At 38.8% G+C, this 12,227-nt stretch overlaps 1 protein-coding gene across 2 annotated transcripts in view; it reads left to right on the top strand.

The window, feature by feature from the left end:
* Window positions 1-12,227, top strand: part of KIAA0930 (KIAA0930 ortholog) — a 77,920-nt gene that overhangs the window by 22,582 nt on the left and 43,111 nt on the right. The window lies entirely within an intron of this gene.

Genomic DNA, 12,227 nt, shown 5'->3' with positions numbered 1-12,227 from the left:
CATGTTAATACTCTGAACTACAGCTGTTGAGGTGCAAATTCAACACCTGTTCTACTGTCCCAGCTCCAAGGGCAATAATTTATGGTGGAAGAAGGAACCATCAGCCACAGATGACAACCTTTGAATTTTTTCCAACAGAAATTGTCTAAATGTATTTGGAGTTGCCTTGTGCGTATCCATGGTGGAAAGATGATACTTTCACGTGTTGCCTCCTATCCCCAGGCTGCTTGTGCTAGTGTTCAGGATTTGAACTTTAGTTCATCCCGGGAGAAAATTTGTGATCCAAATAGTGCACTAGGCTATTTTCAGTAACTGCTGTGCTAGAGGAAGGCTGTGGTTTTTCTTCTGCTTTTCTTCATTACACATTTTAGTCAAGAGATTCATCTAACTGTAGAAAATTCTAACATATGGAAGTGTCTTCCTCATGGCAATTTATTGTCCTGATATATCAGGTTCAGGAATAGCTTTTTCTTTATTCTAGGTATTACGATTATCCATGTTAATATTTGGAGGAGAGATAATTTCGTATTTAGCTTCTGACTTTATTATTTTCTTTCTCCAGCTGGGAATCCTCTTTCATAATGATTTCTGCTATTTTCTCTTTCGTATTTTAATTTGACAGAAAATTACTGACAAATGCTTTTAGTGCTTAAACAGGACAACAATAGTGATGTGGCAGTGATGTGAATGTTAGTCATCTTGACAGCTTGACAACTGATACACTGTGAAGAAAGCTCATTTTTTTCCTGCAGAAAGAAATGCATATGTCAAAGGTATCAAGATGTCAGATTTGCTACACAAAAGAAAGCTGGATGGGGGAGCACGTATGAATTGAGGGGTTTAATTTGTGAAGCACAAGTCCTGGATCTCAGTGGTAATTCTTCCCCCCCCCCCAGCCCCTTCCCCCTTCAGCAAATTGGAAGCTGTTTATCCCTAATCTGTCATGCTCCTTTTTTTTCTGTTTTCTTCCAATTGCCCTGTGTGCCCAAAACACCAGCCACTCAGCTATATTTGCTTAAATGTATTCTCTAAGCAAGAAAGGTTGGGGTCCTTGTTAGTAAAACCAGAAATATTTCATTTCTCTTGTTTGCTCAGCACATGTCTTTCAGGGAAATGCCTGGCATTTCTCAGCTATGTTGAAAGACTGTGGAATAACTGTTACGTATTTATGGCTTTTAATACTAAATTCCCCCTTCCTTAAGTTATTTTTCTTGCTTTGATCTTTCAGATGTTCTGAATCTTGGTGCTGTTTGGCTAAGAACAGTTGACTCAAGAAATGCATTCATTCCACATAGCCAGAAGTATTTGTGTCAAAATGGCATTGAAAGCCTGATGGTAGATTCCCTATTTTCCCCAAAACATGCAGGAACATCTGTGGTTTGATCCGTGGTCTCAGGTGATACAAATATCATAGGAAGCTGGATGTTGGCATGCACAGAGGGTAAATGAATGCGGTTTTCATGGTGCCATAAATCTGGGCTTTAGGGGAAGAAAAAGAACAAAATGAGATTAGAAGATATAAGATGAATTGTGTTCCCCTTTTTATTGTTTTTGTTGTACCCTGTCTGCCTTCTCTCACTGAGGGTAAGTAACACTGGCTGTAGAGCAGCTTGTCAGCAAAATAGATGTTGCCGTACACTGTGTAGTCTACTTTGGCTACTTGGCAAACAGGCTTGTGTTGAGGGCTCTCCCCTGTCAGTTCCCTGCTTGTTGATGTCACCACAGTTTTTATTTTATTCATACTCTGCCTCGTCTTTTCATGAAGTTGACTCAGGTAATGTTCAAGCAGCGTTCAATAAAATTTCAGTAGGATTTAGATATCAGAGCTGTTATGCATACAAAGTTTGGAAAGGAAGCTTGGTTCTGGCCCAGTCTCACAGCTAGAAGGCTAAAAATTAAAAAAAAAAAAAAAAGCCAGAAAGGATATCCTTTTGTATCCTTTGCAGCCTGAGTATAAGGAATTTTAAGATATTCAGACTGTGAAGAATCTAGCCTGTAATTCTGGTATCACTGTTATGCTGCAAATGGGAAGCAGTATGAGCAGTTTCCCAGCAGCTGGTGGCAAAGCATGCAGAACACGCACCTTACCTTGGCATGTTGTGCGTTACTGACATCTATGCAAGTGTTAGAGTAGAAAGAGCTGGATAAGGCCTTCAAATAGTATCTTAAAGCTTGCAGAATGGGACTAAAGTAGGGATGGGGCACGTTTCAGTTTCATCTTAGGGGTTTTTTTCAGTCAGCATAGCTTTCATTGCATGTAATATTACACTAGTGGAGAATTCAGAGACAGCTCGAGAAGTACAAAGACTTGAAAAGGAAAACAAAATTAAAAACCAGCCATATGTAGTTTTTCAACTTAAAGAAGCAAAGCTGACCACAAGAGAAAGCATCCATTACCCCGTTTTCCTGAGAGGAAACTGGGCAGCTTCCCAGGGTAGCCAAAATAGCCTGCAGCAGGAGCGAAAGCAAAGCATTGGTGAGCAATGCAGTCCTGGCCGTGATGGCAGCCCTCCGTTGTTCCACCTATTGCTTTGAAGTGCTCTTCTTCCATTCTGCATGGTTGGTTTTAATGAGAAAGTGAGATTTGAAGGTTAGCATCTGAAAGTAGATTGGTGTGGTCTTTTGTTAGCATTGGAGAGCAAAATTATTACTGCTACCTTCAGTTAGCTGTTTGCTTTGAAACTAGCCTTTTTTTCTTCTGAAATGTGTGGATGTAAGGATTTGTAAGACATAATCCTATTTTACCAGGATGTTTATCTCTCTTTTGCTTGCTGCCTGTGAGTGCTTTTTTCAAGAAATACTCCTGTTTACTGAAAGAGCTATTTCATGCATGTCTTTTGCATTACATTTTATAAAACATTCAAGATGTCTTAACTGTAGTTTGATCTTATGTAGATATTTACCGTTCAGTTTTCATTCCCAGTCTCCGCCTGCTCTTGCAACAAATCACAGTCCATTTGAAATTCCTGTTTTGTAGCCAGAGGAGGTATATTAAATATAATACATTCAAAAGGTTATTTTTTGCTATATTGATAATAATTGTCTGTTATTTTCTTGTGTTCTTAAGTGACGTATATTTTAAGTATGTAGCTACTAGAAGAGGGCTAGAATTTACACCAATTCTGGTAATGAAGGCAGCTCGCAAAATCTGGCATCATTTGTGGTAGGCTTTGTCTTGGCTCAGTAGATCTGTTAGCATTTCCAGTAACCTTTCCCTTCTCTTGATTTAGTCCTTCATTTTTATCCCAGATGCTTTTGTTTGCATTTAAAAAAAGGAAAAAATCTGTTTGGTTCTTTTTATGGAAAAAAAGCATAAAATAAATCATATTTAATGGAGAAATTCAGGGCTTTGGAAGGGGAGAAGGTATTAATTTCCAGATTTCATGCATGAATGTATTCAGGTTTTAAAAGATTCTATGCACTTATCTACTGTCTCTTAGTTAGCTATTTTGATATCCTGATTTTGTTCTATTTGTTGTGTGTCTTCTCAGGGAAAAGGAGACATACAATGGGATTTTTGAAATAAAACCAAGGGATAGAGCAGAGGGAAATGTGTATGATATTAATAACAATAATAATGTCACATAATAAAGTGGCACTTAGTAACCCAAGTCCTTTAACTGTCTGTGAAAGTCACACTGTAAGTGCTTGCAGTTGCTTGGAAATGGGACCTGTATTTCTAAGTTAGATGTGTTTTTAAAATATTACTATTTCCCCTAATAAGTTCCTTTTGTTGTCTTTCAGAAGCCTAGTATGTGCTTGAATTGTACATGCTTGTGTCTATAGGGAAATGGCTATCTGTAGCAAAACCAACTGGAGAATATTTTGGCAATACGCTAAAATTTGTTGTGTTTGTCCATGGCTATTGCCCTGGAAATTATACATTCATCACCTGCTACTAGTAACCAGGAGCTATTATTGCTAATCCATTCCTATGACAATACACTTGTTTCCTGTAAGTTGCAAGAAGAATTTTATCATCTTCTAGGAACTCTCTAGCTTGGCTGTTTTGCAGTTTGGTTTTCCAGAAGTGGCAAAGTTAAAGTTTTGACATAAGCAGTATCACTTCCTTGATTGTTCCTCTCATAGAAATTAGTTCTGCATGTTATGAAATATTAAAAAAATAAATCCAACAAACCCAAACCACAACAAAACACCCCCCTTCCAAAAAAAAACCCAAAACCCAAATCAAAACTACACCACTCATATCAAAATTAATTGAGTCTGAGAACTTGTGGAGTTTCAAAGAGGAATTCTTATATTCATAAGTTGTTTTGGGATTTTTTCCCCAAGTTATTTGAGGCAAATTAAGGTAATTCCAAGGTTCTAGAAGGGCTAAAAATCTTTGTTTTTTAAAAGTGCAGCACAAGCTCCAGCTGCTGAGCGTTAGAGTGAGACTTCGGTTGTGAAATTATTCTCGTTTTTTCTGAGGCTCCTGGTCCACGTTAGAAACAAAATGTGGCGCTCCGTGGCTTGCCAGGTGTGAGCTGGAATGGCAGTTCTTGTATTTTATCCTTCATGTGTTTCCTTAACAGTATTTCTCTAGGATTGCTTCAGGTTTCTTTTTTGTGGGTTTTTTGGTTTTTTTTAAAGCTTCATTGGGAAATATTTTTGGTCTTCAGTAAGTAAATACTCCGCATAGAGAGCTTGCAGTTTATGTTATTGTTCATGTTAACAGATAGTGTTTTTATATTGCTGGCAAAAGGGCAAACACTTTTTAACACTAGTATGGAAAAGTAATATCTTTGGTTTCACCGAAAGTGTATTATTACGTTATGTTCATCTTGAAACATTTGAATTTCTTTAGAATTTTTTGTACTGTAAGAGAAGTTGGTCACTATCATCTTCAAGTGATTTAATTGGACCTGTAGGTCCTTATTCATAAAGTAATCACTCTTCATCACGTAACTTCAATATTTACGTCCCATCTATGCTGCTAAATTCATCGTTGTAATATTTGACTTGAAAAGCTCAGAAAGTACCACTTTGAAGCTTAGTTTCAGTTGTTGATTGTTGATGTATGTAATGTTAGTTGTTCCATTTTACAATCAGGAATAATTAGTAGCATTAGAGCACTAAGAACTGATTCCTCAACATGCAGAATTTCCTCCCCATCTTATTGATACAGGGAAAAGCCAAGGCAGTGGATTACCAGTAATACAGAGCTTGCACCCTTACAAGCTTAGTGATTAAGTTCAGTGAATTCAGGATTTGGCCTTCAGTTTATAGCTATTAAAAAAGCAGATTTCTCTAGGCCCTTTCCAGAAACATGATGATGGTGGAACTACTATCTTTTTGTGTGAAAGAAAAAAAAAGTTAGGAAAAGGAACAAAACTCTTTTTTTTTTTTTTTTTTTTTTTGTTGTGTGGAGGATTTTGCTCTAAATTTTAGGCCAAAACGTGTCATTCTTGGGACAGATTATTTCTTTGTAAATTGTTATCCTTGACTTTTCTTGGTGTTGGAATGCAAGCAAACTCATTAAAAACATTAGAAAAGTCTTCTGCGTTTAATATACGTTAATATACCTTGTCCTTTTTTGCAGACCCTTTGCAAAAGAAGGAACTTTTAACTAAATGATAAATGAATGTAAATTTTGTTGTCTGATTCTCATTCATCTCCATTCTATTGGATGTTTTGATAAGGTACATTTTGTGCCATCAAAGTTTTATTCATGGATAATTCTTAGTTGGGAAGAATATGCACTGCTAACAACCTTGGGAGATAACTGGGCAAGTTTAATTTGCATGAATTATCTTCTCTCCTAGGCAAAGGAAGGGCTTGTTTATGATACCCAAAGGAATGCTGCAATATGAATGAACTCTTTCATATTTTCCAGAGAGACAGGAAACTGGGTGTAGTTGACGTGATGCTATGTTGAAGAAGGTAGTAAATTGTGGTGACGAAGATAAACTGCCTGTGAAGTGTCTGCTGTTTAGATGTTTGGAAGTGGTGCTATACTGAAACCAAAGCCTTCTGTCTTAACATTTATGGCACAACTCTACCTCACCCAATGAAAGAGCAAGTGGCTAGGTAGGGGTATGGTTATGGTGCAGGGAATCTATACATCCTAAAAACCATCTCTGTCACAGATGTCCCTTGGTGTATCAGCCTTGACCCTGGTTGTATAGCCTTTGTGGATGAAAGAGAAAACCTCAGAATCTGAGCAAAGTCTGTATCTAATTATATGAATGAAATGCATTGTATGTTAAGGTACAGTCAGAGGGGTCAGGAGGAACATGGGGCAGTGGAGAGCCTTCACTAATGAATGTCAGATACACTTTGAGGTTATATTTCAGTCCTCAGATTCAAAAGTGGCATAGTGGCATTTTCCTTTTTTTTTTCTTTTTTCTCCCCATGAGTGATATAATCCCATCACTTTGCAAGTACAGGATAGGTATGTGATGTGATTGACAGGTGCTTTACAAGTATGGACCATGAAGTTGCATTGCTGCAACTGTGACTTGACTTCTATGTAGAGTTTCAAAGTTAAAGCTCTGTGGTATAAGAGGGAAACTATTACTAGGTAGGGTAAGTTGTCATGTTTAGAACAGAATTACATTTTATTCGCTACTTTTTAGTTCAGCCTAAGCACAACAACTCTTCAGTCAGCTCTCAGTCATTTCTGTGTTTTAGGAAATGCAAGTTATCAGTTGAAAACAAGCTTGTTTTCTCTCAGTCTCAGGTGTTTTGGACCTATTCCATTTCATGGAATTGTTCATGGGCCTTCATGGAAGGCTTTATAGTCTATTCCTGAACATAGAAAAGTGTTTATCTTTCCCTTTCCACTCAGAGGACCACATTTGTCTTTGATCCAAGCAGCAGCTTCTGGCTCATGTTATTTTGGGCCTTTGAGTCAATTATCTGGTGAGAACAGGCTTTAAATTTAAGGTGTGTACTGAAGCTGCATATTGATTCTGGGGATCTTAGTGATGCCTACCACTTAGTCATGCTTAGAGGTGGTGATAAATATGAGACATGTAATATCATCTATTGGCAAATGAGTAAATATGGCACAGCAGCTGTAAGAGTAATTGGCCTAATGTTCTTCTCAGCCTTTTAACATTGATGACTCAACACTTGAAGCTCAAATTTTTGTCAACTCCCTTACAGATATACTATGAAGCTAAGGTTTAAATCAATTATGTCTTTAAAAAAATCTAATGTATGCGTGCAAGTTTGAAAGCATGATAGAGGATATATTCTTAAAAGGCCTACGGAAAGAAAGGGAAGAGCAGCAATGTTTCAATTTGGTTTAGACTGTTCTTCATTCAACTTCACATGAGCTTCCATCCATCCTCCTTGTAAATGACTGTCTGTTAGTAAAGAAGTGTGTGCTGTATTTGTTATAAAATTATTCTCTCATCTCTAATTGTATTCTGCTTATCCTCTTCATACTTTATTAATGGATGTGTATATGCAACATGTGATGGGGTAGGAGAATAGTTACCTCCATTTTAGGGTGAGGAGAAGAGGAGGGTTGTGTCTGTGGCAGAGTAGGATGTTTAATCTGTGGCATCTGTCTTGTCCCTGTCACTGCTGTTACCATGATGCCTTCCTTTTCTAGCTAGAGTTCTGCCAGAAAAACTTATGTTGAAAGTATGTGTTATCTTTTCTGACAATGTAGGACTTGTGTGCAATTCTTACTGTGCTGTGTCATTACAGCTGGCATCAGTGCTGGTGCTCCTTTCCCAGCCCCAGGATTTATGAGAGAGGAACGTGCTGCAAGGATGTGCTCTGGGGGCCTCTCCTTTGGTAATGCATTCCCTCTGTGTTGCCTGCTCTTGATTTGTTGGTTGCCAAAAGAACTTCTGAAAGTTCGGTGAAGTCCTGTGTTTGTGTAACATCAAATTGAAGGGATTAAATGGTGGCCTTTTATGCAGGCATGCGAAGACGACTGAACTTTAGATTTCTAATGAACCATTTGGCTGGCAACTATCACTGGACAGAGAACATCCATTCAGATTTTATGCAGTCATAATTATAACTTTATAATATCAAAGGTAGCTTTAATCTATGTGAAGCACTTCTCATATTGTCCTTGCAGAATACTTGACTAAACTCAAAGCAAAAATTAAATATAGTGCGAATCACTTAGAGCTCTAGTTTACTTTCCATGCCAGGACTGTAAAGAGCTTCATAAGCATTTAATTAACCCCTAAACATCTAAGGATGCTCATTTTACAGGTGATAGCCCTGTGGCAGAATTGGATGAAATGAGTTTTATGATGTTTCACAGTTAAGAGTAGCTCATGGCAGGCTAGAGGAATAAAAGCATAGGAGGAAACCCTGTCTAGCTGAAATTATTGTTGCTCTAAGCTCTGAGCGGTACATGCTCAAAAAATTATTATCCACCAAATGGGAAATCTTTTTTCTATTCCTTTGAAGCAAAATAATGTGCTGACACTTCTCTTTATCCACTGTTTTGTTTTTTTTTTTTTGAAAGCATTAATTAAAAAAAAAAAGTCACAACTTCTTATGTGGATCTAGAATCAGTTCCCTGAAATGAATGCCCAATATAAAAACCTAGTAGGTAAAAAGACATTTATTACATAGCAGCTGGCATAAATCTTGCCTCTAATGAGGATAAAATCCATGTAAATGAATCATTACAGTAAATTGTTGTAATTAGGATTTATTCATGACAAAGGTCTCATAATTATATAATCAACTTTTAGTGTATTAAGATTTATAGTCTGAACTCTTTTATTCCATTTTATTCATTTAGAAGCAGAATTTGCTAGGGGAGGAGTGTTTTCAGGAAGCTCTCTTGCTACACACTCTCAACTATAGATGGAATTTGATTCCTTTGCAAATATCTAATTCTGGTGTTGCAGAAGGCTCAGATTCTCCTCTGGCAAAAATAAAGCTGTTACCGTTTTGAAAGGTCTCCCCAAATCCTGAAGTCAAAGCTTCAGGGCTTTTTAGTGCCAGGTGTTTTAAGGGCCTTGCAACTTAACAATAATGTATACGTGTGCGTGCACATCTTCCAAGTGTTGTGCAAACGGTGATGGACCAATGTGATAGAAAGCAGCTGCCAGCTCGTGATTGTCCGGGCTATAAAAAATTGGCTTCTGTTTTTTATCTCGGTCCTTGCCAGGTGGATAGAAGCAGTATTGAGTATAATAGCAGAGGGTGACGGTCATCAGCAATCCAACTGCGAGCTGGGTCTGTCCCTTTCTTTGGTGGGTGGCATGTGATGGGGACAGAACTGCTCTCCGAGCACAGCTGAGGCCCCGCAACAAGGTGCTGTGGCAAAGGCTGAGAAGTTAAGGCTTTGTGCTTTCTTCTGCCTATTGAAAAGAATAACTTTGTCTGCTGGGCTGTTAGCCTGACAGTTTCAAATCCATTACCCAAAACAGTTTTAAAAGCAGTTTCAAAGTTTCTTCTTGGCAAAGCGGGTGGGCTTCCGGTGAGATGCTTTAAACCACCAAAATAACTGCAAGGGTACGCTGTGCTTTTGAGGTTCTAATAGTTGAAGGCAAGCTTGAGTGGACATACTGGATGTGACAGTTTCTGGCTTGAAATGGGAATAGATTTTTTTCCCCCTCTCAAGTTTTAAGAAGTCTGCAGTACAATTACAAATTTTCTTGTCTCCTTTCCAAGTTAATGCTATTTAATAGTAGATTTTAAAGGCTAATTCTTCTTGTGTGCTGTTCACCATCCTTCCTGCTTCTACTAAAATGTAATAAAAGCAGTTGTGTTGCAGTGATTTGGCTCTTTTTGGCTTCAAGAAAAGTCCTTTAACCACTGCAGTGAGAACAGTTAGAACATCCTCAGACTGGTTTTAATTACAGCAATGTCTGCAAGTATCCCTGAAGCTTGGAGGACAATTTTACATCTCGTCTGTTGCAGGTGGGGTTTGGAATTGATGGCCATCCAGCATTGCTATAAGGATTTTCAAGGGTTTTCCCCCCCCCCGCCCCCCCGCATTATGCTGCAGTGCTGAAGTAGTTTCACTGCCGCAGCACTTCTGTCCTCTGGTTTTCTCTTTAGACTAGTGTTGAATACCTTGAGTCAGTTTGTCCTGCATACCCCAACAAGGGTAAAAGCACCCACAAACTCTTGGTACCTTACCCTGTTCTGCTGTTCTTCTGCATGTATTAATGCTGTGTCATAACCACCCATAAATAGTTCAGAAGAGCGTATTAACTCCTGTGCTTTGTTGCATAAAATGTGTCTGATGGGTAAGCAGCTCATATGACAGCTTCTCAGGTTTTTGCAGGTATTGCCAGAATCGAAAAGTGGTTTAACCCTTGTTTGTAATGCCGGGTTTAGAGAACCTGATGATTTTTGCTTTATAAGGGGAAAATGTATCCCCCCCCTCCTCCCTCCGAAAAACATCCTTATATAAATTTAGGAGTGGCTTAGCTAGGGTTTTGTTGTTTACTCATTTATGAAGTAAAACCAAAGTGATGTCCTTCTGAACACCAGAACTTTTTCAGAGATGATTCTTATAGAATGTAGATTCTTTTTTTCTTTTTCCTTTGATTTTCCTAGAACTCCAGGTGAACTCAGGGCAATCCCCTTTCCTCCTCCCTCTTCATTTAATTAAGGCTGGGAATTCAGGTACTCAGAAACCGTGAGATTTAATAAGTTTCTTTGAGACCATTAATGAATCACGATGAATGCATGCCCTGTTTTCTACTCTTTGCTAAATATAGACGTGGGATTGGGTCATGGTGTCCTTGGCTGTCGCTGGTACCATATGAACCTTCTTACCCAAGCTGAGCTCTATCTTTACAGCTGTAGGGATTTTTGCACTCTCTCCCCAACTGAGGGAGCTGGTCCTGAACTTTATGGCTTGAATGCTTAGGCATCAGCTTCGAATTTCCAGCCTACGTATGTGTTGGTGGGTAGTTTAGAGCCATTTGTCCTTGTGTCAGCGGTATATCCTTAAACCTGAATAGTTCTTTTCCTCTTCTTGGTGTTTATCTGTGAATGTACTGACTGATGATAATCTTATTCTTTCTCAGCCTGATTTTGGGAGTCTGAACATGTTTAAATCCACTGCTGTGTGGCAGGCTCTCAGAATAGCTGTTCGCCATATAGTCCTGTTCAGCTGTGCCCAAGGGAGGGGTTCAGATGGTGCAGATGCCCAGCATCCCATATCTGATCTCTCCAGTGCTTGATTCCCTTTCTCTGATGGAAAAAACAGATAGTCCTTAAGTGCATTGCAGATTTTATTCGTGATTGCACAGTATGTTCTATGTCGCCTTAAGTAAGTGGAATGACTTCACTGTGGCCATGCAAATAAAGCAATTGCAGCGTGCCCTAGAATTAACCTGCACTGGGAACTACCTACTTTGGGCTTTTTCTGTTCTCTCTTGGCCTTTTCATTAATTTTTTTTTTTTAAATATAATCAACTAAATGCATACTTTCAAGTACCATCCTGCTTGATGTCAGTTAATGTATTCTGTGCATGGTCCGTCAGTGGAATTTCATTTTGTTTTCAGTATTACTTTTGTATTTAGTTGGAGAGACCTAAGGTTTTGATTTCAATCACCCATTTGTCTGCTAAAAAATTTGAAAGTCTAATCTCCTGCCCACCACAGTAATTAAAGATTGAAGGAAAGATTTGTCTTGCAAATATTGCACACACGATGAAGTAGGAAAATGTGCTGAGTTACGCTTGTGGGTTAAATGACTGATGGCTTTATGAAGCCCTGAAGTTAGCCGCCAGCATCTAAGAAAAATCGTGTTCATTGTTATGGTATGTGCCAGCTTTCTTGGCAATTGACTGGAAAATCTTCTAAAGCTTAATCCAGGTATCACTGTAAATAAATACAACTTGTGTCTTATGCAAGATGCTTCTCTCTGCAGAACTATTTCGTCCATGTAGTGTACCACTGGGAGGGAAACATACCAACCTGAATGGTAGCTGTGGGCTGGGGAGCAGCGATGTGTGTACCAGTCTGGTAGCCAATGTGTAGCTTCTAGGGAAGTAGGCACTGTAAAGGATAGATCTTCTGGAGGCCAAGTTGTCAGCTGCACATGTGTGCATGCACACCCCCCCACCTGTCTGGCTGGCTTGTACATAACACTACCATCCATCATCCATTTCAGGTTTTTGCTGTTTCTCAGCAATATAACTTTTTTTTTGTCTTTCTGTCTTCACAGGCTTTAAAACAGCCAGACTCTGGCTAACAGCCGCAGTTATGTCTCAGTAAGGCTTTGGGGAGGGGATGCAATTACTCCATCAAGGAGCTTCCAATAGGACTGAGCAGCA

The sequence above is a fragment of the Balearica regulorum genome, chromosome 1 (genome assembly GCF_011004875.1).
Source record: "Balearica regulorum gibbericeps isolate bBalReg1 chromosome 1, bBalReg1.pri, whole genome shotgun sequence".
In the NCBI taxonomy this organism is placed as follows: Eukaryota; Metazoa; Chordata; class Aves; order Gruiformes; family Gruidae; genus Balearica; species Balearica regulorum.
Note: the sequence above shows the minus strand (reverse complement) of the source record. Positions and strands in the feature narration are given on the sequence as shown.